A 24141-nucleotide genomic window follows, 5' to 3' on the forward strand; every position below is an offset into this window, starting at 1 on the left:
ACTTTCTCTGGTCGAGATAGAGAACAGGAATATAGGACAGTTTGTGTGTTTAATATAGTTTTGAAATCAAGACAAAGAAATATCACCTGATGGCTTTTTAATATAATCGAAGGTTATGCCAACTGACTTCTATAAACGCGTTTAATCATCCCACTGCCTTTCCGTCGTTGCAGTTTCTAAGAAATTTACTAACATATAGCGAACAAGTGTAGCACATGAAAATTGTGGTTGAGCATTGTTTTTATCACTAATGTGCAACCTGAGAATCATTAGCCTTTCCTAATGTTGAATCGAAAAGTTCACAGTACTTATTTTAGAAGTTAGCACCTTTCGTATGAAGCTCTGAAACACTGGTTTCCAATGCCCTGTTTTGTAAGCACAGACTGAAGAAATCCAATAAGTCCAAACGAAAAACGTCTTCACTGCCTCTAGAACATAATACATAAAATGAAACACATTTGTAACGTCACGAAAAGTTGTTGACAAACTGCACACCGCCAAGTAATGGAATGTCATGTCCATTATATGCAGAAAAACCTGAGGTTGGGGGTTGGGTTGAATGGGGGAAGAGACCAAACAGTGAGGTCATCGGTCTCATCAGATTAGGGAAGGACGTCAGCCGTGCCCTTTCAAAGGAACCATCCCGGCATTTGCCTGGAGCGATTTAAGGAAATCACGGAAAACCTAAATCAGGATGGCCGGATGCGGGATTGAACCGTCGTCCTCCCGAATGCGAGTCCAGTGTGCTAACCGCAAAAAAACCTGAAACAGGTTGCTATAGCGAAGGGCTACTGATCATATAAAAAGTGTGTTTATGGATACGGAAAACAGAGGCATCTCTGTCTAACTGAAATTGAATTGTCACTTGAGCCACTCTTAATTGGACAAAACGTTTGTTGTTCTTCTTTTTGTGGACTACAGCAGGAGGTTTCAGCAGAGTGGAAATGCGAGCCTTTGTCAGCGCCGATGTTAGTAGCAGTGCCAACACGACGTTCACTTCCTTAAACTTCCTCCGAAGGTGCACTGGACTAGTGCTTGCCTTGGCTGCTTTGTAAATAGACCTTATTTACCAGTTTTGAAATAGTTTGCGTCACGACAAGGAGAACCTTTTTCATCATAGTTCGAAGAACGCCGAGGACAAGACTTCCTCACATTATTCTTAAATATACCTCATGTACATAAGTAACTGCAAAGTTGTACCTTTACCTTTACTTTTACTTTTACTGTTAATCTGAGGTCCGTTTTTATTCACTTTAGCATTCACCTAAGACTGAGTGCCTTGTGATCTATAAAGAAGAGAAAGGAATTGACTTCAGCATCAACTTCAGTTGTGGCCACGGTACTCTGAGATTCTATAACTGACACAGCTGTAGTTGTAATGTTAGTACTGCAGCGTGAATGCCTGTGTGTGACACATTTTGCGTCATTGCGTCATGTGATATAGCATTAGCGTAACTTAGCCCACAAGAAAATTTGAATCTGTAGTGTCATGCCTGTCCATTGAGCACAGCAACCAATTATTTTACTGGCTGTTCAGAGTGCTTCTTCACACGAAGAATCTTAAATGTAGCCGCAGAGATGTTAATATCATAACGTACGTTGAGTCTGCTCACGAGTTCTTCGTAAGCAATATTTCTGGGCGAGTGTCGGAAAACAACTTGGCGCCCATTTTATGTTCTATTGCTGACAAAAAAAGCAATATCCGTCATACATTTAATGTTACGTGCTGTGAATTGTGCTTCGAGTTGGGGCAGTATTCCGACCAGTTCACTGTTACAATGATGAAATGCAGGAGCAGCAACCGGTTGTTGAGCTCCTTGGTGCGACAGTAAGGTTGTCATTTGTTGCTCACTGAGGAGCAGTAATTCTGTCTGCTGCAACTGAACTAATTCGTTTATAGGCGTTTATCGAAGGGTTTCATCTTTGGTCAAACACTATATAGTACAAACAATTAGTTAGACAGTTGAGATTGGCGGGAACAATAAGCAGACCAGGGCAGAGGGCAAAGTACTCGAATAACGTGCACACATCATCGTCGCCATTTAGAGCTGAACCAAAACACTTTAGACATCCTCGTTGTCACTTCAGAGCGACGTAACAGGACTAGATTTACTCCTGCCACGCTAACCTGGCAACCTGTCAAAAGCCTAAATAACCACCTTCTGTAGCGCGGACTGCTAACGAGGCGTGCGGCAGCAGAGTCAGTGAGGTTCTGGAAGGTACAGACAGGGCTGTGGAGCCATGGCGATTCCAGCTCCAGGGCTAGCAGCGAGAAGTGGAGGATCCATTGCGCGAACAGCTTGATCGTGGTGGTCCAACCGATCCTCGATTGTGTTTAAAGCCGGGGAGTTTGATGGTCACGGGAGTGCCGCAAACTCAACCTGATGGTCTTCAAACTACGCACGTACACTGCGAGCTGTATGACTCGTTGCACTGTTGCAGAAGAAAAACAAACTGCATGTAAGGATGGACACAGTCCCCAAGCAAAGACGCATACTTGCATTAATTCATTGTGCCTTACAGCAGGGGTCTACAAACTACGGCCCGCGGGCTAATACCGGCCCGCGAACACCATCAATCCGGCCCGCGGTAATGGGCCAGACATGTGTGGTATCCGGCCCGTCGTATTTTATTTTTTTTATTACCTTTGAACTGTGCTTTTCGAGCACATCCCATAACGAGTGATTAACACAACGAGCGGAGAAAGCGTAAGAAACTAACCTGCGTAACGAACGTTATTTCGCATAAAGATTCTGTTTAGTGCTATTTTTTCAGTCTTGAATAGTCATTTGAAAAACAACTTCCCGGCTTATACGTGTTGGAACATTACTTAGGAACAAGTGCAAATAACACAGGTTTGTGAAACATGTCATGTACATAAAAGAATTTAAGCAAATAATCAAAAGATTCCAAGTTAAACAGTACATTTAAATTTAACATAACATAAAAAGTGGGGATATCATAGTATTTGTTAATGGTTGATGAGATACAATTACAGACATGAGTACAGCGTGGTATTGATACATATGGCTGTAATCTTGGTGCTATAAATCTTATTTACATGTTATTTATATGATGTAAAGATGAAAAAAAATGGTTCAAATGGCTCTGAGCACTATGGGTGTTAACAACTGAATCAGCTACCACATATGAAAGCCATCTTAGATAATTCGTAACACTTGTAAGTAAACATCACAAATATAAATTGTTATACGGTTGTATCACTTGTTATGTATTTCACTGTTATTGTCTAACCTGCCTTCAGAAAACTCTTGATATGGCACTTTGAAGCCGAAATGATGATTGTGTAATTGTAAATGTAACACTGTAAATAAACAGCAGTCTAATGGCGGTACTGACTTTAAAGAAATATATTATGACTGTGGCCCCGCACTATGAAGAAATTATATAGTATTTCTTTGTACCAATGTGACTGAAATGAAATGAAGTCCACAGCTCAAGGTCAAACAAAAACAGTTCACTGCGTAATGCCTACTGCAGTGCCACTCAGTATCAGCTCCTAAAGAATGGCAGCAGTGGTAAGCGCCACAAAAGCTTCTGAACTGTACCGGGAAGTTCCCAGCGGTACTGGGGTGTCAGACCACCACAGGAAAACTTAGACAAACTGCAGGTACATTGCGGCCCATGGGGCTTGGTGGAAAAGCCAGTGTGGCCCTTAGGCTACAAAAGGTTTGGAGACCCCTGCCTTACAGAATGATGAGATCATCCAGGGAATGAAACAACAGTAATCCCCAGACCATAAGGGCCCTCCTCCGATCCGAACCATTGTTGCAGTGTGTTTGCTTTCAGCCATTTCTCTCCGATCACGCCAACAGCCATCGGTCCGATGGAGCGTAAAATGAGACCCATCTGAAAAGGCCACCTGTCGCCACTTTATGGACGTTCAGTTGCGGTATTGGCGAATAATTCAACCTTCGTCGCCAATGAACAGCAGTCAGCACTGGTGATGGACCAGACACCTGCTGCAGAGGCCCATACGCAGCAACGTCCGCCGAACGTTCGGAGGCCTATACGCAACAACGTTCGCTGAACTTTCGTAGTCCCTTGGTTCATCTAGCTATAAGTTACCCAACAGTTGTCTGACGAAATAAATCTCGGGTGAGCAGCCTGGTATGAGTGTGCATAGGACACAATATTTCGGCAATCGACCACGTTGCTATCATCAGGTGCGCTGATGTACTGACCGGCGGTTGGCTGGCGCCATGTATACATAGGACAATCCCCCTCCCGCCCCTCCTTCTGGCGCTTCCAATGAGTCGGTGCGGTCCGCTCCCCGCGCGAGGTCCAGGTACAGCGTCCGTTCTCCCACCGTCTGGGCGCTGCGTCCTAGGTCTTTTCGTTCAGGGGGGTCTGCCGGCACCGCTCTCGTTATTCTTCCCTCCTCCCCCGAAGTCGGGGAGATACCTTGGCAATGCGGTAGCGTATTCATAGGGCAGACCATTCGTACCATTGAGGACCGATGCCGAGAACATCAACAGCACACTAGACTGCAACAACCCAGTAAGTAGGCCATCGCTGAGCATTGGCTGTCGGAACTCCACAGCATGCATGATCAAACCAAAGTCCTGACGCAGACTTCCAAATACTGGAACTGTGTCATCAAAGAAGCCATAGAGATCAGAGTAAGGGAGCCACAATTAAATCGTGACAGCGGTTATAGCCTTGGCAAGCCGTGGGAACCGTGATCGCCCGGATTAAGAAGAAAAAGTAGTTTTCTCAGAGTGTACCGACTTCGGGGGAGGAGGGAAGAATAACGAGAGAGGTGCCGGCAGACCCTCCTGAACGAGAAGACCTAGGACGCAGCGCCCAGACGACGGTAGAACGGATACTGTACCTGGACCGCGCGCGGGGCGCGGACCGCATCGACTCATAGGAAGCGCCTGAGGGAGGAGCGGGAGGGGGATTGTCCTATATACACATGGCGCCGGCCCACCGCCGGTCAGTACATCAGCGCACCTGATGATGGCAACGTGGTCGATTGCCGAAATATTGTGTCCTAGGCACACTCATACCAGGCTGTTCACCCGAGATGTATTTCGTCATAAAATGCGCCAGGAGAAATTGAAGAATCACAGTTGCTCGTCTATTCGCTCGTACTCATCTCCGCAGCCGTCGTTCATCCCTGACATCTATGGCTCGTAATGCACCGCAGTTGCCTCGCAGCCAGTTTTGGGTAGAGTAGTTTTGCCATCCACGGTATACCTCAACGACGACAGCACGTGAACAGTTTACAAACAAACCTGTTTCGGAAATACTTCCAGCCTCGCCCGGGAAGCATGATCATGCCCTTCTGGAAATCAAATAAATCACTCCGTTTCCGCATTACAATCCTATTACAGCGACTGTAGTATTTCCCTCGTCCCCTAACACGCTTTATATACCCTGTATTGCTCGTCAACAACCTGCCGTCTGTGAGTAGTTATTGTACATTTCATATAAAATTAATTGTTGGTAAGGCGGGTGCCAGGTTGAGATTCATTGGGAGAGTCCTTAGAAAATGTAGTCCATCAACAAAGGAGGTAGCTTACAAAACACTCGTTCGGCCTATACTTGAGTATTGCTCATCAGTGTTGGATCCGTACCAGGTCGGGTTGACAGAGGAGACAGAGAAAATCCAGAGAAGAGCGGCGCGTTTCGTCACATGGTTATTTGGTAAGCGTGATAGTGTTACGGAGATGTTTAGCAACACAAGTGGCAGACTCTGCAAGAGAGGCGCTCTGCATCGTGGTGTACCTTGCTGTCCAGGTTTCGAGAGGGTGCGTTTCTGGATGAGGTATCGAATATAATGCTTCCCCCTACTTATACCTCCCGAGGAGATCACGAATGTAAAATTAGAGAGATTCGAGCGCGCAAGGAGGCTTTTCGGCAGTCGTTCTTCCCGCGAACCATACGCGAGTGGAACAGGAAAGGGAGGTAATGACAGTGGCAAGTAAAGTGCCCTCCGCCACACACCGTTGAGTGGCTTGCGGAGTATAAATGTAGATGTAGATGTAGAACGTCAAAGACAGACTTTCGTCACATTAATGTGACAGGACCGTGAACTTCTGGAGGTGGTCACGCAGATATTACAACACATAAATATGTTAGAGAACAACTTAAAATACTTGCAATGGAAGTCCCCATGAATGGCTACACATATTTGTTGCACTCAGTGTACGTTGTGACTGTTACCACTTAACATAATACAGAATGATAGTCTCATCTCATTGCACATCTGACTATAAACTTTGATGTACAATTCTGATATCTCTGTTACATCTCAGTCGGATGTGATGAGCTAAGAGGTGAACAGTGCTGCTCTCTTAAGTAATTAATCTCCCGGCATCGGCAACGTAAGCAACTTCTTCAGGGCGCGTTTCATTCGTTGTTGCGTCTGGCACCGAATGTCCTTACTTGTGGTTGCCTTGTGACGTACCAACTTTTGCACCGGTTCTTCGGAAAACATCACAGCTTGGAGCTCGGTTTCTCAATGGTGACTAAGGGTCAACGGCTATTATGGTTTGCCGATATATAAGGATGTCAAACGAATATTACTAATTATGCTAATAAAAGTACAAGGAACCGCGTGTTAGGTCAGCGTTCGTTTCTAGAGTTACTAACTACGTAAACAGAATTGTTCAGAAGAATGGTATGAAGACCACATTTTTCAGTGAGAATAAAATAAAAGACTCTTCTCGAAGAAGAACGGACGTACCCGATTACCTCCACAATACGTGCGACTGTGCAAAGTGTAAATAGATGAAATTGAAAGGCCAGTACAAGAACGTATTAAAGAAAACGAGCGACTCACAGGTAAAACATAATGTGAAATCTACGGTGAGTCCACACCCACGCGACTATCTAGCAATTCACATTTAAGTGCCTAGTACTGTTTTGTCGAACAAGTTTCACACTATTTGTCTGCCGTTTCGCTTTCTATTAGCGTGCGTTAAGAATGAAAACTTAAATCTTTCAGAGTGAGCTCTGATTTCTCGTACCTTTTGACAACAATCATATATCCTTACGTAGGTGGGTCTCATATAATATAACATATTTCGACATTCGGAGGAGAACGTTGGTCACTGAAATTTCGCTAAACGATTTGGCCTCAACGAAAAACGCCTTTGCTTTAATGATTGCCCCCCAAACCGCGTATCACAAAAAATGGTTAAAATGGCTCTGAGCACTATGGGACTTAACATCTGAGGTCATCAGTCCCCTAGAACTTAGAACCACTTAAACCTAACTAACCTAAGGACATCACACACATCCATGCCAAAGGCAGGATTCGAACTTGCGACCGTAGCGGTTGCGCGGTTCCAGACTGATGTGCCTAGAACCGCTCCGTCACACGTATCATATCCGTGTCATTCTCCCCCCTATTTCGTGATCATACCAAAAGGAGTCCCATTCAGTGAACGTCGTCGCTTTCTTCCGTCAGTCCAGTTTGCTCAGGAGCCGGTATTAAGCAACAGTTCTCTAGCGGAGGGTGTACAAGTGTAGTGTAGGCATAGTAGACCTGTTCCATCTTCTGAGTGTTCGACAGTAAAATGATGTCTTCGGTTTGCCATCCCCACAATATTATCTAAGCGATCGTTCCAGTTTAACCTGTTCGTAATTGTAATTCCTGGGTACTCACGAGAATTGACAGCTTTTAAATTTGTGTCGTTTACCATGGAACCCAAAATTAACGTACAGGCTTCAGTACTCATGTGGATGACCCCACATTATTCATTAATTAGAGTTAGTTACTGCTTTTCGCACCATACAAATATCTTATCTAAACCATTTTGCAATTGGTTTTGCCCTCCTGATGACTGTACTAGAAGGCTAAAGTTAGTATCATCTGCAAACGTTTAAAGATGGCTGCTCAGATTGTTTCCTAAGCCGTTTATACAGATTAGGAATAGCAAAAGGCCTATAACACTTCTTTGGGAAAGTCAGATATCACTTCTGCTTTAATCGATGACTTCCCGTTAATTACTGCGAACTATGATCTTTTCGATAGAGGATCATGAATCCGGCTGCACAACTGAGATGGTACTCCATAGGCTCGTAACTTCACTATAAGCACTCGCGAGTATCCGTATCGAAAGCCTTTTGCAAATCTAGAATTATATAATCAATTAGAGATGTCCTGTCAATAGCACTCATCATTTCGTGGGAACGTAGAGCTAGTTGTGTTTGACAAGAACGATATTTTCTGATTCCGTGCTGATTATGTGTCAACAGATCGCTATCTTCGAAGTAATTAACAATATAGGAAAACATTATGTGCTCCAAAAGCCTACCGCAAATCAACGGTAGTGATATGAATTTATAATTCACTGAATTACTCCCACATCGTTTCTAGAATATTGGTGTGACCTGTGGAACTTCCCAGTTTTTAGGTACGGATCATACATCGAGCGAATGGTTAAACGGATCTGTTGTATCAGCACCTTCTGAAATGAATCTAATTGGTTTACAATCTGGATTGAAGGAGAGTGTTTATTAAGTGATCTAAGCTGCTTTCATTCACTGAGGATCTTTACTTCTAAGTTGCTCATATAGGCAGCAATTGTTGAGTCATGTTGTGGAATACTTATTTCGTCTTCTTTGGTGAAGGAGTTCGGAAAACTGCATTTTGAAACTTCGCTTTAGGGGCACTATGTTGGTAACATTAGTTATGTTATCGCTCATTGAACATATTGACTGTGTCTTGCCGCTGGTGTACATCACATACGACAAGAATCTGTGTGGATTTCATGTCACATTTCTAGACTGAACTTCGTTGTGAAAACTATTACAGGCATCTAGCATTGAAGTTCGCGCTAAATTTCGTGCTTCTGTGAAACTTTGCCCGTCTAGGGGGTTTGCCTTCTTTTAAATTTTGCAAGCCTGCTTTGCTGCTCCTTCAGCAATGTTCCACCCTGTTTTCTTTACCATGGGGGATTATTTCCTTCTAATATTGATTTATTTGGAATAAACGTCGTCATTCCTGTCGTTAGTACTTCCATAAATTTAAGCCATATTTCGTCTACACTTCCATACTTAGGTTGGAACGAATGAAGGTCGTCTCTTAGGAAGGTCTGAAGTGAATGATTTTCTAGTTTTTTAAGTAGACGTATTTTGCGTTTATTTTTGGTGGATCTGAGTGCTGTGGTAATCATTCTCGCTACAATGACCTTATGGTCGCTAATCCATTGTTTTGGTCAAAACGTTACCTATTTGTTCGGGATTATTTGTCGCTGAGAAGTCACGTATGTTTTCGCTACTAGTTATACTTCTAGTAGGCTCCTCAATAAGTTGTTCGAAGTAATTTTCCTAGGAAGCATTAGTTGCAATTCCAGACGACGATTCGTGTCTCCCGTCGACTTCAAAAAATGCCCCGATCATTCGTTGCGTAGTCTGAAGTCACCACCAAGTATAACTAACTATATGAGTGGGACACATGATTCAAAAGAGATTTAAGTGTTCATTGAAATGTTCAACTACTGTATTGTCTGAGACGGGAGGACGGTAAAAGCAACCAGTATTTAATTTTTTCGGAATGTCAGTTATAACTTTAACCACGCTAACTAATAGGAACGGCCTGCTCTAGTTTCTCTTCAGCACAGACTCCTATCAGCAACAAACACTCCTCCACCTCCTACTCTGTTTAATCTATCCTTTCAGAACACAATCAGGTTCTTTGAAACAAATTCGCCTGAACGTATCTCTGGTTTTAGCAGCTTCCAGTGCTTATCACTATTTGTTTGCTTTCTGTTATTGCCTGGAGCTCTGCATCTTTCCTAACGCAGCTACGACTTATCACTATTTGTTTGCTTTCTGTTAATGCCTGGAGCTCTGCATCTTTCCTAACGCAGCTACGACTGATTGTTATTATAATACCTATTGTCCCTATGTCAAAATTTGACCAGTGTTTCCCCTGCACTCTTTGAGACAGGAAACCCCAGATCCTCCAACCTAAAAAATACCTAGTTCACTCCACACACCCCTGCTACGAGAGTAGTCAGTCCCTATGTCTAGTAGACACCCTACCTATCAAACGTAACACTGTCCCCACTGTCGCAGAACCGTGGCAGACTCTGACCCCCACCCTCCACTCAGCTCTGTACCAAAAGTCCGCAGTCGGTGTTGTCGGCGATGCTACATATGGTGAGCTCTACCTCCATCTCGTGAGCAACACTGGCTGTCTTTATAAATTCAGATAGCCGCCGAAAAGAAGAGAGAATATCATCCGACCCAAAACAACACACATAATTAGCACCGACATGAACCACAACTTTGCAGTTGACTGTACACTGTGCTCTGCAGGGCATGCAGAAGGACTCGTTCCACATTTCTGATACCTCCCTCCCCAAGTCCCCGACCTCCAACTCCCCAAATTTAACCCTCTCGTATGTACGGGCAGCGTAAACTGATAGTGGAGCATAAAGAGTACTGTGGTCAAGATACTGAGTTCGAGCATGTCATTTCAAAAGATAAGACGGATACACGTTTCCAGCTTCGTGGCTTCCCATCATGTGGGATATAAATAAGCAACTCCGATGAGCTCGAAATTTAAACAGCGTTCTGGAATACATCTCCGATGCATTTCAATAATATTTTGGCACATGTTACCTATCTGCTTCTCTTCCTGTTTCGTTTTCTGTCCAGTGGCGATGGTCTCTCAGTTGTGGCAAAATTGTACCCAGTATCTCAAGTCCTTGAAAATAGGCACGGAAAAGCTCCCTTTCATAAGGATACGCGACACTAGTCTTTTACAGCGTTCAGCTAACCGCGAACTCCAGAGGATACAGAAGAATACAGCAGTAGTGTCGAAACGTTGACTGTGTAAGAAGGAATTTAAAGAGGTTATGATACGACGTACAACATAGAAGGTTTAGCCTTGAATGACGACAGAGATGGAATCCTGCAGACATACATACTTCTATGAAAGCTTATAATATTTCTGTCACGCCTTCGAACATATCAAGAGTAGTTCCTCTCGTTTCTGATGCCACCCGTGAAGCTCTGAAGGAACATACAAAGGTAGGTGAAGTAAAGCGGCTAACCATAAATTACATAGCATTCCAATTTTTGCTGTATGCTTTCATATTGTTTGTTTAGACAAGCATTTGTTTAGACAAGGGTTTCAGAAGCAAAAGTTGCGCTTTCGTGACTTTCGGGTACATAAGTCGCTGCGGAAGCGTTATTTATGTTTGTCACTGGGTTTCCTTCTACACTCTTATAACTTCGAGAGTGGGTGTAATTTGCGGTGCATAATCACGTGAATACATATCACTATAGCAAACTACTTTATTAATAGGTGGTTTCACTTGTGCTAAGGCAGGCGGATCGTGTTATCTCAGCTCATCATCAATGTTTACTTATTAATTTATTTATTTAGTTTGGCAAGAGTAGGACCATCAGGTCCTCTTTTACATGTAAACAGGCATTCCACGTATTTTACAATGCGTATATTACAATAAGCATGCTACCCGCCAGGGTAGCCGAGAGTGCTAATGCGCTGCTTCTTGGACTCGGGTAGGCGCGCCGGCCCCGGATCGAATCCGCCCAGCGGATTAACGACGACGACCGTTAAGCCGCCCAGGCTCAATGTGGTATTTAGTCGGTTTTCCACATCCCACTAGGTGAATACCGGGCTGGTCCCCACGTTCCACCTCAGTTACACGATCAAAGAAATTTGAACATGTTCGCACTGTTTCATGGATTACAATACATGCATACAGCTGGGGTACACTACTTACGTCCCAGTCGGTTCAGGGTGACGGCAGGAAGGGCATCCGACCACCCTCTGGAACTAACACTGCCAAATCTGTAATCACACGGCTGACACCACGTTGGCGCGGGACAAGGTCCAATGAAAGAAAGAAATATTACTGTAAACATGCTATAGTAAACTAGTTTAGTGCCAGCAGTTCTCTCGTGTAAACTGTATGTTCTGCCCACAACTTTTTGTTTCCCTTCAATAGAATTTTTATGTTGTTCACAAACTGCACATAATCTAAAATTTTCGCTCTAATTACGGCCATAGGTATATTATCGTTTCGAAATGTACTACTCACAAAAGAAGCAAATCTAATAGCAGAAGTCGGATGTCTTTATCATTCCTGCCTTTTGAGTTCTTGTGGTGATATTTCCAAAGAAACTTTCGTCCCTTATTTCTCTTCCTTACCGACTGAATTTCCAAAAAAACACACCGAAACACGTATTTTTTATTTATGAGACGTCAGATACCAGTTTTTACGGAAATAGCTTTAAAAATGCTGTAGTGTTATTAAATTTTAAAAAGTCTTTCCCGCACTGTGTCACCCCTTATTGACTAAGTTTTAAAAAACATATTATTTTATTCTTTTTTATTCTTGACCGAGCAACCGATTACCAATTCTCGTAGTCCTAGTTTCAAAATTGATATTTTTTTGTCATAAGTGTTCTGACTGATTTGATGCGGCCGACGACGAATTCCACTCGTGAGCCAATCTGCGTTCTCAGTTACTTCCTGGATGTATTCCAATCTCTGTCTTCCTCTACAGTTTTTACCCTCTACAGCTCCCTCAGGTACCATGGAAGTTAGTCGCTGTCTTAAGAGATTTCCTACTATTTTTTCCCTTCTTCTTGTCGGCGTTTTCCATACACTCCATTCCTCACAGATTCTCTGGAGAACCTCCTCATGTCTTACATTTTCAGACCACTGAATTTTCGACATTCTTCTCTAGCTCTACATTCAAATGCTACTGTTCTCTTATTTTCCGGTTTTCTCATAGCCAATGTCTCACTACCACACAGTGCCGTTCAACAGTCGTACATTTTCAGAACTTTCTTCCTCACATTAAAGCATATGTTTGATACTAGTAGATTTCTCTTGGCAAGGAATGACTTTTTTTACAGCGCTAGTGTGCTTCTGATGTCTTTCATACTCCACTTGTCATGGATAGTTTTGCTGCCTAGATGGGAGAATTTCTTAAGTTCATCTACTTCGTGGTCATCAGTCCTGATGTAAGTCTATCGCTGTTCTCATATCTGATACTTCTCGATCCTTTCGTCTTTTTTCGATTTCGTCTTAGTCCATATTCTGCATTCACTGCATTGTTCATTCTGTTCTGGAGATCCTGAATTTGTTCTTCACATTCACTAAGGGTATCAATGGCATCAGTGAATCTTACCATTTATATCCTCTCATCTTGAGTTTCATTTACACTCTTGAACCATTGTTTTATTAACGTCAATGTTTTTCTGATGTGTAGATTGAACAGTAGGGTGGTAAGATTTCATCCCTGTCTTACATCCTTTTTAATCCGAGCACTTCGTTCTTGGTCTTTCACCCTTATTGTTCCGTCTTGACTATTGTTCATATTGTATATTACCCGTCATTCCCACTAGCTCGCCCTTAGTTTTCTCAGAATTTCGATGACCACAGTAGTCTGGTCCCATAGGAACTTACCACAAATTTCCAAAAGAAATTCGTAACCTGAGTTGTCTTTAGTCTTGCTTCCGTTTCAGCTGCAGTGTCATAATTGCCTCCTTGCCTTTACCTTTCCTAAAGCCCAAATGATCGTCATCTAACAGATCCTCAATCTTCTTTTCCATTCTTCTGTATAATATTCTTGTCAGCAACTTGGATCCTCGAGCTGTTAAGCTGAATGTGCGATAGTTCTCGCACTTGTCGGCTCGTGCAGTCTTCGGAATGGTGTGAACAATGTTTTTGCTAAATACAGGTGGTATATCGCCGGACTCACACATTCTGCACGCCATCGTTTTCTTTTCATTTCTCCCAATAACTTTAGAAATTCTGATGGAATGTTATGAATCCCTTCTTCCTTCTTCGATCTTCAGTCTTCCAAATCTCTTTTAAATTCTGATTCCAATACTGGATTCCCTATCTGTTCTTCTATCACATCAGACGAGGCAGTCTCCCTCATAGAGATTTTCTGTGTACATTTTTCCATCTATGCGCTCTGTCCTCTGCATTTAACAATGGAATTCCATTGCAATGTTAGGGGTACCACCCTTACTTATAATTTCAGCAAAGGTTATTTTGATTTTTCTATATGCTGAGTCAGTGCTTCTGACAATCATTTCAGCATTTTGCCGGCCGCGGTGGTCTCGCGGTTCTAGGCGCGCAGTCCGGAACCGTGCGACTGCTACGGTCGCAGGTTCGAATCCTGCCTCGGGCATGGATGTGTGTGATGTCCTTAGGTTAGTTAGGTTTAAGTAGTTCTAAGTTCTAGGGGACTGATGACCACAGCAGTTGAGTCCCATAGTGCTCAGAGCCATTTCAGCATTTTCGTCTTAGCTTTCCTGCACTTACTATTTATTTAGTTCCTAAATGAGTTGCATTTCTGTATTCCTTAATTTCGCTGACCATTATTGTAATTTCTCCCTTCATCGATCAGCTCAAAATTTCTTCTGTTACCCATAGTTTCTTCGCAGTCTTGCCTTCTTTGTACATATGCTTTTCTGTGGAAGATCTGTAAGTGTCCTTTTTAGAGATGGCCATTCCTCTTCAACTGAACTACCCACTGAGCCATTCCTTATCACTATAGCCTCAGAGAACTTCAAGCGTATCTCTTCATTCCTTAGTACATCTGTACCCCACTTCTTCCTGATAAGTCTCTTAAACAGGCCGACCACTCTTCATCACTACTTAGTTATGAGCCGAGTCGATATCTGCTCCCCTGTATGCCTTACAATCCAGTATCTGATTTCGGAATCTCTGCCTTATCATGATGTAACCTAACTGCAATCTTGCCTCATTCCTCAGCCTTTCCCTAATACACATGCTCTTATTGTGATTCTTGAACAGAATATTCGCTATTAATAGCTGAAATTTATTGCAGAACTCAATCAGTCTTTCTTGTATCTCATCTCTATTACTAAGCCCATACTGCCTCTTAACCCTTTCTTGTCGAATAAAACGCGTTAGTAGTGGCGACCGAAGACTTTCCGTATCAGAAGTCACCCTCATTCAGCTAATGGCCTTGTCAAAGAGGACGGAGGAACGGACAGAAATACAAGGCACTCTCTTATCCTTGGGGCGGGAGACTGCCCCTAAAGTGGAAATAATCAGCGATGATCGACCACATGAGGATGCAGAAGCTAATGGAAACCACTTCATTAAAAAATTAATATGCACACATAGCACAAGCGACCTGTAATTGTGAAAGTGTCATATGATCTCTCAACTGGCAAAAGATTCTGGAATAGACGTCCATTCGGATTTCCGAGAGGGATATGGAAAGACTGACGTACCATGAAAAAAGGTTCAAATGGTTCAAATGGCTCTGAGCACTATGGGACTCAACTGCTGAGGTCATAAGTCCCCTAGAACTTAGAACTACTTAAACCTAACTAACCTAAGGACAACACACACATCCATGCCCGAGGCAGGATTCGAACCTGCGACCGGAGCGGTCGCGCGGTTCCAGACTGTAGCGCCAGAACCGTTCGGCCACCAGCGGCCGGCCATGAAAAAAGATTGAATGACAAACAGAGGGTAACGTTCTACGAGTAGAGATGTGGAATATCAGAAATTTGAATGCGATAGGTAAGCTAGAAAATCTGAAAACGGAAATGCTAAGGCTCAATCTAGATATCGTGCGGTTCAGTAAAGATAAATAGAATGAAGACGATGAATTATGGTCAGATGAGTGCAGGGTACTATCAACAGCAGTAGAAACTCGTGTAAAGGAAGTAGAATTAGTTATGAATAGAAACGTGGGGCAGAGAGTCAGTTACTGAAAACGGTTCGGTGATAGGGTTATTCACGTCAGAATAGACAGCACACCAACACCGACCACAACTATAGACGCCGACGTCGCAAGCCGAAGATGAGAGATAGAGAAAGTATGTGGGGGTGTTGAAACTGTAATTATACGTAAAAGAAAATAAAAATGTAACAGTCGAATCATGTTTACAAGTCAATGGCACGTTATATGGATACGCCGTAATCGGCGAATATTTACTATTTGCACGATATACGAGAGAGAATTGTCAGAGCATGTCCTTCTATAACTACCGATGTGATAATGAATACCACTCAGTCCATGATAAAAAGATTTCAGCACTGCATTGACACCTGTGGTCATCACTTCGAACACATTCTGTAAATGGACGTTCATGCCACTTTTCTGACCTTTGTTGACCTTCAAAGACCTTACTGTTACACATCATTGGATTCGTCTCGATAGCCGCTACCAAACTATAGCATCCCATTAAAAAAAAAAAGTTGACCTTTACATCTCTGAAGCGACCCCCCTAGCAACAAAAAACCAACGTCATATTATGATCCACCTTGTCCCATTCCACTTTTGTCCCACAAACTTTTCAGCTCGTATCATTCTATCGGAGTTATCCTTGGTGGCAATCCTTAGTGACTCACCCTATATATTGAGTTTTAGAACATAAAAGTCACAGTTCTAGAAATAGAAAGACCTACATACATTTTTCATTATTTCATGATAAATGCAACAATAATTAGAGATTACATAGAGGATTAATTATTAGTGCTGCCACCAATGGGCATCGCGAAATGGATGAAAGAACGAAAGATTTGGTTTACCGACCCCTTCACAGCGAGGTCAATAAAGATGAATAAGGAAATTTGCCATACCCTTTCCCCGCATTATCCTAGCGCGATATACAGAAATTACAAAAACCTAAATCTGGATGGCCAGTCGCACGTTTAAACTGTTGTCCTATTGAATGTGAGTCCACTGTGCGAACCACTGTGCCACCTCCCTCCCTCGCTTGAGAAATGGGTGGAGGAGAGAGGGTTCAAAATGGTTCAAAATGGTTCAAATGGCTCTGAGCACTATGGGACTTAACATGTATGGTCATCAGTCCCCTAGAACTTAGAACTACTTAAACCTAACTAACCTAAGGACATCACACAACACCCAGTCATCACGAGGCAGAAAAAATCCCTGACCCCGCCGGGAATCGAACCCGGGAACCCGGGGGAGGAGAGAGGGAAAGAGGAATGCGGTATCTCACAGTTTGATGAATACAAGAATAGAGCAAGTGGCGACAGACGGAAAGCTGACCGTTAATGAATGGGCACAGTTAGGATACTGGATAAGTGAGACCTTTCAGTTACCATGGCATGAAAGGTGTTTAGTGTCTGAGACGTACTAGGCAGGCTGCACATTGAGGAGCCAGTGAAGTGGACATAGTGTGTAGACACAGACATAGACTTGGCTGGCCGCAACCACTCTAGCTGGGCACATGAAGCCATGATATGGTCGTACTGACAAATGTGCCACACCTTATTATAAAAAGCATTCATGGTTACTTCCAAACGTCTCGTGTTTTCATCATCTTCTTCAATTACGTGACAGTAGTGGATGTTCAGTATAATGGGTGATTGCACTGGTTTGTGTTTTATATCCTGTGGAAATATGTTTCGTAACTTTCTGAGGGCAGTAGGGTACGCAGAACTCTACCGGCATATCACGACAGTATTCTCTGTCCTGTTTAGATGCACATCCAAAGCTACACTTTTTCTGATACAGTCTGGGCTACCATCGATTTGAATGGGAGTCCGTTGATGACGAGATGCTGAATTTATTCATTTCTTGTGCACTTCTACGATTACTTGCTACTTTTTTTGCATGAAAATAAGCCCCAGGTATTTTTGTCCAAGTTACCACTGAAGACAGTGCATCTGACACTCACAGCGTTATATATAATGATGGTCCACAGGGTGACCAGGCCAAGTATCTCACGAAATAAGCATCAAACGAAAAAACTACAAAGAACGAAAGTCGTCTAGCTTGAAGGGGAAGACCAGATGGCGCTGTGGTTGGCCCGCTAGATGGCACTGTTATAGGTCAAACGGACATCAACTGCGTTTTTTTTTAATAGGAAACCCCATATTTTATTACATATTCGTGTAGTACGTAAAGAAATATGAATGTTTTAGTTGGACCACTTTTTTCGATGTAATAGTCACAAACGCATAAGTACGTGGTATTACGTAACATTCCGCCAGTGCGGACGGTATTTGCTTCGTGGTACATTACCCGTTTTAAAATAGACCGTTTACCAATTGCAGAAAAGGTCGATATCGTGTTGATGTATGGCTATTGTGACCAAAATGCCCGTAGAGCGTGTGTTACGTATGCTGCTCGGTATCCTGGATGACATCATGCAAATGTCCGGACCGTTCGCCGGATAGTTACGTTGTTTAAGGAAACAGAAAGTGTTCAGCCACATGTGAAACGTCAACCACGACCGGCAACAAATGATGATGCGCAAGTAGGTGATTTAGCTGCTGTCGCGGCTAATCCGCACATCAGTAGCAGACAAACTGCGCCACAATCGGGAATCTTAAACGTCTGTGTTGAGAATGCCACATCAACATCTATTGCACCCGTACCATATAGCATGGCGACGACTCTGAACGTCGTGTACACTTCGCCACTGGGTACAAGAGAAATTACGGGACGATGACAGATTTTTTTTTTTTTTTTTTGCACGCGTTCTATTTAGCGACAAAGCGTTATTCACCAACAGCGGTAACGTAAACCAGCATAATATTCACTATTGGGCAACGGAAAACCCACGATGGCTGCGACAAGTGGAACATCAGCGACCTTGGCAGAATAATGTATGGTGCGGCATTATGGGAGGAAGGATAATTGGCCCCCATTTTATCGATGGCAATCTAAATGGTGCAATGTATGCTGATTTCCTACGTAATGTTCTACCGATGTTACTACAAGATGTTTCACAGCATGACAGAATGGCGATGTACTTCCAGCATGATGGATGTCCGGCACATAGCTCGCATGCGGTTGAAGCGGTACTGAATAGCACATTTCATGACAGGTGGATTGGTCGTCGAAGCACCATACCATGGCCCGCACTTTCACCAGATCTGACGTCCCCGGATTTCTTTCTGTGGGGAAGTTGAAGGATATTTGCTATCGTGATCCACAGACAACGCCTGACAACATACGTCAGCGCATTGTCACTGCATGTGCGAAAATTACGGAAGGCGAACTACTCGCTTTTGAGAGGAATGTCGTTACACGTATTACCAAATGCATTGAGCTTGACGGACATCATTTTGAGCATTTATTGCATTAATGTTGTATTTACAGGTAATCACGCTGTAACAGTATGCGTTCTCAGAAATGATAAGTTCTCAAAGGTACATGTATCACAATGAAACAACCGAAATAAAATGTTCAAACGTACCTACGTTCTGTATTTTAATTTAAAAAACCTACCTGTTAGCAACTGTTTGTCTAAAATTGTGAGCCATATGTTTGTGACTATTACAGAGCCATCTATCACAAAGCGAGAAAAGTGGTCCAACTAAAACATTCAAATTTCTTTACGTACTACACGAATATGTAATAAAAATGGGGGTTCCTATTTTAAAAAACGCAGTTGATATCCGTTTGACCTATGGCAGCGCCATCTAGCGGCCAACCATAGCGCCATCTGGTTTCCCCCTTCAAGCTAGACAAGTTTCGTTTGACGCTTATTTCGTGAGATATTTGGCCCGGTCACGATCAATAGACCACCCTGTATAAGTCTTCCTCTTAGGTACAGCTGAAGATCGTTGACAAGGAACGACAAACTATCACTGTCATACAACGAAAATAGAAGTGGACCAGCCGTGCGGTTCTAGCCGTACTGTACTGAAGCTCAAAAAAAAGCTTTTGGTACTATGAAGGTTCACATAATTCTCAAAGAAATGAGACGGTAAATTTCCTATATAGTGCACTGAAAAGTTTCGAAAGCTAATCGAGAACTGTACAGCAACGTGTGGGAATGGAAAATCATCCTGAAAAATCTGTTGCCTGAAGAGTGCCACGGGGCTAAGGCCCACTTCTAAAAAATGGTTCAAATGGCTCTGAGCACTATGGGACTTAACTTCTGAGGCCATCAGTCCCCTAGAACTTAGAACTACTTAAACCTAACTAACCTAAGGACATCACACACATCCATGCCCGAGGCAGGATTCGAACCTGCGACCGTAGCGGTCGCGCGGCTCCAGACTGTAGCGCCAAGAACCGCTCGGCCACTCTGGTCGGCGAAATGAGGAGGGAAGGAGAAATTGTGTCGGAATAGTAGCAAGAGATGGATTAAAAGAGGAAGTGAAGAGAGTAAGTGATAGGCTGATGAAGACCAAATAATCACTCAAGGGAACGACCATAGAGGTAATAGAAGTGTATGCGCCGCAGGTAGATTGCACTTCTGAGGAGAAGCAAGAGTTTGAAGAGGAAATGCAGAAGCAGATGGGATGGAAGAATATAATAGTAATGGGAGATTGAAACTCACAAGTTGGAAGAGGAAGACAAGGCTGCGAAAGTGTGCTTGGACCAGAGGGTTGGGACTGCCAAAATGAGAAAGGGGGAAGGCTATTGAATAGTGAGATGAACGGAAACATGGGTGACATTAAAGTAAGACCATCAGAGGCCTTGGATAGCGACTGGTAATGAATCTGAGAGGGACTAAGGATAATAAAGGGACAGAAAACCAGCAAAGACGTATAAGGGTGTCGAAGTTGAAGGAGGAAGAAAGCAGGCTACAGTACCCACAAGTAGTAAAGGAAAGCATCCCAAAGGATGAACGAAAAACGGCGGAAGAGGAGTGGGGAAGATTCTAGTGAACATTATTAAGTGCGGCGGAATCAATTAGTGGGAGACAAGCAACAAAAAGAGATGGAAAGAAACACCCTGTTGGAATGATAAGACAAAAGATATAGTACAGAAGAAGAATAGAGCGTTTACGGTATGGTTCCAGGAGAGATCTGTAGAGAAGAGAGAAGAGCATCAGGCAAGCTAGAAAGAAGCAAAAGGAGTGGTCGGTGGAAAGAAGGAAGTGGAAGGAACAGTGGACCAGAATGAAGGAGTAGGATAGTGAAGGTTCGAGACAGGTGTTATATGGGATGATTAAAAGTAATAAGAAGAGCGGTGCGACAGATTATGCTCTAATGGTGAACGAAAGTGGACAAGATTTATAGAAGAAGGAGGAACTCAAGGATATGTAGAAGGAGTATTTTGAAGAACTCCTGAACCCGAATGGAGACCTGGATGAGGAGGAACAAGCTGAGGAGAAAAAAAGTGGACGAGCAGCAAATAGAAAAAGACCTTACATGGGGAGAAGTGGAAGAGGCATTCGGCAAGATGAAGGGAGGGAAGCCACCAGTTCTGGATGAGCTAAGTGTAGAGATGTGAGAGCAGCAGGAGAGCTGGGGATACAATGGCTATATCGAGTAATGAAAATTGTGTGGAGACTTAAGATGATCCCAGAAGACTAGAAGAAGGGAATAATTGTCCCAATCTTTAAGAAGGGAAGTAGAAAAAAAATGGTTCAAATGGCTCTGAGCACTATGGGACTCAACTTCTGAGGTCATTAGTCCCCTAGAACTTAGAACTAGTTAAACCTAACTAACCTAAGGATATCACAAACATCCATGCCCGAGGCAGGATTCGAATCTGCGACCGTAGCAGTCTTGCGGTTCCAGACTGCAGCGCCTTTAACCGCACGGCCACTTTGGCCGGCGAAGTAGAAAAGATTGCAAGAATTATCGGGGGATAACCCTGATGAGTCACTGTGCAAAGATTTTTGAGAAAATTTTGGAAGCACGAATTCGGGCAAAAATATAAGGAAGAATGAGAGAAGAACAACAGGGCTTCAGAAGAGGAAGGTCCATGGTGGATCTAATTTTTGCGGTAAGACAACTGCAGGAACAGCACTACGAATATGGAATAGATCTACTAATGACCTTCCTGGACAGTGAAAAAGCATATGATAGTGTATGAAGAAGCAAAGTGTGGAAAGCCCTGGAGAACAGAGGAGTGGAAAAACAGATTATTTGTAGCATAAGGGAAATGTACCATGGAAGTGTGAGGTGTGTGAAAGTGAGACGAGATTGAGTCAGAGAAGTGCATTTTCACCATTACTCTTCTTTGTAGTGATGAATGATATAATGAGTACAGTACAAGTAATTGGTGAAAGGAAGATGTAAGCCATGGTGTCTGCAGATGATCTGATGATTTGGAGGAATAAGGAGGAGGACGTACAAGAGCATTAGGAAGAATGGGAACGAACAGTACAAGAATATGGGATGAAATTCAGTATAAGTAAGAGTGAGATGATTATCGTAACAAGAAAGAAGGAGAGAGGAACAACAGGAATAACAATTGGTGGGAAATGATTGAGGAGAGTGGAGAGTTTCAAGTACCTAGGAAGCCTGATACAGGAAGATGGAAAAAAACGACAGAGAAATAAACGAGTGGGACAGAAAAACAGAAGCATTTCGGAAGAGTGTCAGAAGCCTGATATGGAGCAAGGATGCACCCCAAATCAGTAAAAGATTTATATACCAGTCATACTATGTCCCGATCCTGACATATGCATAAAAAAAACCTGGGTTATAAAAGGAAGAGAGAAAAGAAAAGTACAAGCTAGTGAGATGAAATTCTTGGGGAACAGTACTGGAGTGACAAAGATAGACAGGTTAAGAAATTAGAGGCTCAGAGAGTTATTGACGTTAGAACCATTACAGGAGGAGTTAGAGAAATCAAGGCTGAGATGGTATGGACACGTTAAGAGAATGGAGGAGGAGACCCAGGAGGATACCCAAGATGAAACTGGAAGGAAAGAGACCAAGAGGAAGACTGAGAGGCAGATGGCTGAAAGGAGTAGAGGAATGCGTCCAGAACAAAGGAGAAGACTAGACCAAGGTGAAGATGGAGAGATGGGCGCAAGACAGAAGGCTATGGAGAAGCCTATGTTCCATACAGACCCAGCCAGAGGCTGGAAACTGTCCAAGATGATGATGAATCAGCATTGGTGGCCAAAGGCTTCCAGCATAAGAAGTCACCCTCATACTGCCAATGGCCTTGTCAAAGAGGTAGGAGGAGCGGACATAAGTTCAGGGCACTCTCTTGTCCTTGGGGTTGGAAACTACCCTCAAAATCAGAAGAATCACCAATGATCAACGGCATGAGGGTCGTAGAAGGCAACTGTATTAAAGACACATAATGTGTACCCATAGGATATAAAGCCAGTAATTGAAAAATTGTCATGATGATCTCTCCATTGGTAAAATATTTCGGAATAACCCCCCCCCCCCCCCAATCGGATCTCCAGGAGAGAATTGGCACAGGGGAGGTGACCATGAGAAAAATATTGATTAACTAGTGAAAGGATTACGTTCTACGTGTCGGGGCATGAAATTTCAGAAGCTGCAACTTGGTAGGAAAGTTGGACAATTTCAAAAGGGAAATGCAAAGGCTCAATCTATGTATAGTAGAGTCCAGGGAAGTGAAATGGAAAGAAGACAAGGATTTCTGTTCAGATAAGTATAGGGTAATATCAACAGCAGCAGAAAATTGTATAATGGGAGCAGGATTCGTCATGAATGGGAAGGTAGGGCAGAGAGTGTGTGAGTGTGAACAATTCAGTGATAGGGATGTTCTTACCAGAATCGATAGGAAACCAACACCGACAACCATGGTTCAGGTACAGATGCCGACGTCGCAAGCTGAAGACGAAAAGATAGAGAAAGTATATGAGGATACTGAAATGGTAGTACGGCACTTAAGGGGAGATGAAAATGTAATAATTATAGGGGATTGGAATGCAGTTGTAGCGGAAGGACTAGAGGCAAAGGTTACAGGAGTAGGTAGGCTTGGTACATGGAATGAGAGAGGAGAAAAACTAATTGACTTTTGTAATAATTTTCAGGTAGTAATAGCGAATATTCTGTTCAAGAATCACAAGTGAGGGAGGAGTACTTGGAAAAGGCCAAGTGATTCGGGAATATTTCAATTATATTAAGGCACTGTCAGACGGAGATTTGGAAATCAGATACTCGATTGTAAGCATATGCAGTCTCAGATCAGAATGTAGCAGTAATGAAGAGTAGGCTGAAGTTTAAGACATCAGTCAGGAAGAACTAATAAGCAAAGAAGTGGGATACAGAAGTACTAAGGAATGATAAGATATACTTTGAGTTCCCTAAAGCTATAGATCCAGCAACAAGTAATATCTCAGTAGACATTACAGTCAAAGAGAAATGGATGTCACTAAAAAGGGCAATCACAGACGTTGGAAGCAAAAATAGGTTAAAAGAAGGTAACTGCGAAGAAACCATGAGTAACTGAAAAAAATACTTCAGCTGATCGATGA

Source organism: Schistocerca nitens, chromosome 6 (assembly GCF_023898315.1).
Source record: "Schistocerca nitens isolate TAMUIC-IGC-003100 chromosome 6, iqSchNite1.1, whole genome shotgun sequence".
NCBI classification, from domain to species: domain Eukaryota; kingdom Metazoa; phylum Arthropoda; class Insecta; order Orthoptera; family Acrididae; genus Schistocerca; species Schistocerca nitens.